The sequence below is a fragment of the Halichoerus grypus genome, chromosome 4 (assembly GCF_964656455.1).
Source record: "Halichoerus grypus chromosome 4, mHalGry1.hap1.1, whole genome shotgun sequence".
Lineage (NCBI taxonomy): Eukaryota > Metazoa > Chordata > Mammalia > Carnivora > Phocidae > Halichoerus > Halichoerus grypus.
Window position 1 is genome coordinate 164,989,098 of NC_135715.1, and position 3,060 is coordinate 164,992,157.

The following is a 3,060-nucleotide window of genomic DNA, read 5'->3' on the forward strand; positions in this document are numbered from 1 at the left end:
TCTCTACTGCAATCCTTGCCTGGCAAGCTCACGTGTTTCTCTCTCTCTCTCTTTCTGTCTGGTAACTCCCTTAACTGTCCATTACAGATTTTTAACATACTAACACTCCTACTATCCAAAGGTCACTCTGAGCTTCATTGTAACATTTTATAAAATGTACTCCTTCCTCCCATACCTCTTCAAAATCTTTATCTTCTAAGAACTGATAACTCAATACCAGACAATTGGATCCAGTGACAATAAATGTTTTATCTAAAATGACTTAACTAAAACAATTCCCAAGTGCCATTAGCAGAGATCCCACAGAAGTGTAATGTGGCACTTTCAATGCTATCTTCTGCAACAGGTATGTCTCCAAAGCATGAGAGTTTAAACAGGGGCCATTTAAATAGGCAGATTATCAATGGCTAATGTACTCAATGAGAGGTCGACAGGTCAAGATATTCAGTGATTAAGTGGCCTACATACATCTGACAGCTTTTCTGTAAGATGTTTTCAAATTTCTTACAGATTTTTCCAAATATCAAACATAAGAGAAAGCCTACTTTAAAAGTCTTTTAGGTATTTTCAATGGTTTCTGAGTTATCTGTAGGAAGCTCTGACTTAGTTGTATAGAGTTTGATATATGTGTCCACCATTAAATCCAGATCATGTTTTATATCAAAATTTATGTTAAGCAAAGCCAAGTTACTTGACCTTTGGTCTGTCAAAGTGTTCCTCAGGTATGCTTTGAGAGGCTTTTGCCCATTTTCATAGCATTCATTCTCAACCTTCATCACAGGAAGAATACATAGGACTTTCAGCAATGCATAAACATTAGGAAAAAACTTGATGTCTGGTAGATGCAGGGCTTCATAAATGGTGGATGGAAGCTCTATATCTTTCCCTCTGTGTTTCCACTTGATTCTCCAGCAATGCAGCTCAGCTGAGAGTGTGTTGGGATTGGGCAAGTCACTTCTGTGCATGTCAGCATGGTGCTCCTCCGATGTATTAAATTTGAGCTGTCCCATGACAGAGGGTACAAGAGATAAGCATTTAAGAGCTTTGAGGTGCTGTTCTGAGAATATATCTTTCAGTTCCTGAATAATGTGTTCCACTGTTGGAACACTTAGAGTTTCTTTATAGTAACTCTCAGAAGTGAGCTGAGATTCCAGGTTACCTTGCTGGGCTCTGCGGAATTTCCCAGGGAGTTTCATCTGAACATCAAGCTTAGTTGCCAAATTTGTGGCTTCTTCGAACCAAAATTCATGATAAACTTCAATATTTTCCATCACTTCATTTAGTGAATGCAGCACTGCAGTCAAGCTACTGGCTGCAAAGAAGACATCAGAGGTTTGCCCTTGAAGGTTTTTCCCAAAGGCTCTTGTAAAAGATAGAACATTTTTAAGAACAACAATGGTAACGATGAAATCAAAATCTGTTACTGCACTACAGAGTACAAAAGCTCGACCAGCTATATAGTTATTCCATCTAATATTTGTATCACTATTTATACCATCTAAACATGGAACAAGTGCTTGTAGGAGGTCCACTAAAATTTCAAAAGCATCATGCCTGCCTGTCCACTGAGAATGGCAGATTTCCTTCAGTTCTTTACCCTTTTCCTCATTGTTCTGAAAGAGGACAGAAATTACATTGTCAAGCTCCAAAAGCAATTGTGGAGATCGATGGAAGAAAGAACAAACTTCCTCAATTGTTCTAATGCAACAGATACTCCCACAACAGGCACTGATTTTGCCAACCACATATTTAAGGCACAGGAAGAGCAAAGTGTGTAGACAGCTTGGGGATATTTCTCTAAAAGTCTAGAAGCAACGACTTTCATTTTGGAAGAAAATCCACCGGACACAATGTAAGCCTGGCCACGACAATACTCCATGTTTAACCCCCACTTCTCAGTTATCGTAGTGTGAAATTTTACAGCCAAAATTTCTGCATCAGCTTCATAAGGCAAGAAGCCCACAAATTCCTCTCTCAGGTTATGAGATTCATCAACAAACCTCACCAACACAGGCAAGTGTTCTTCCCCTGCTATGTCCACTACGTCATCAGTGATGATGGAAAAGAAGTGGGAGTCTCTCACTTCCCTGAGGGTCTCCTCCCGAATGCAGCTCTCACAGATGTCTAGCATCTGTTTCTGCTGTGTTTTCGAGCAGAACAATGTGTTAACTGCTGTTGTCTCAAAGCGCTTTCTCAGAACCTCTTTGCCAGAATTTATCCGGCACTCCAGCAGTGCTTGGAAGTTATCCGGAGTAAACAGACCCTCTGGGATTTCATCAGTTTCATGCCCATCCAGAGGTATGTTTTGTTTTCCCATAAGAATCAAAATTTCAAATAAAGATTTTAAGTATTCTTTGTTTTCTTTCTCTTCAAGGGTTAAAGGTAAAATGTCTTCATCCTGTTCTTCACCCCCTTCTTCTGCACTGGGATTCTGAGCGTTGCTGTTGTTTATTTCTTTATGTTTTGGTTCCTGTTCAGAAGTTTCATCAATTTTTTTCTGTTTCAGTGTCCTGATTTCATCTTCACTCAATTCTTTTATTCGTTTTCTGTGTCTACTATGTGGATTGTTCAAATGACTGGTAAGATCAAATATTGTTGGTATTGCATTATCTCGACGAACTGTCCCAGAAGGACTAGTTCTACAGATCATAGAGGTCTCAAAGTGTTTGGCACATAATCGATAATGTTTATTTAGTTGATCAGGTGTTTTATCTTCTAAGTCCGCTCTCCTACAATTCTCCACCCACTTCTGGCATCTGGCTGGATCCCGCGGGAACCTGAAAAAGGCCAGGTCCGACTGCGTGCTCTTCCTCATGCAGTTGGGGGCAGCGCAGAAGTTCGGCATCGTTGCCCACCCACCTGCGGCCCAGCCCTCCCCTTCCCGCCTCCTCAGGGCAGCCCGCCTGCCTGTTGGGGCCAGGGAGGGGACTGTGCAAAAGCTTTTTATCTTGATGCAGTCCCAATAGTTCATTTTTGCCCTTGCTTCCCTTGCCTTTGGCGATGTTTCTAGGAAGAAGTTGCTGTGGCTGAGGTCGAAGAGGTTGCTGCCTGTGTTCTCCT

General features: G+C 41.3%; 1 pseudogene; it reads right to left on the reverse strand.

Moving 5' to 3' along the window:
* Positions 1-397: 397 nt before the first annotated feature.
* LOC118545631 (52 kDa repressor of the inhibitor of the protein kinase pseudogene) lies at positions 398-2,847 on the reverse strand (annotated as a pseudogene).
* Between the last annotated feature and the right edge of the window lie 213 nt (positions 2,848-3,060).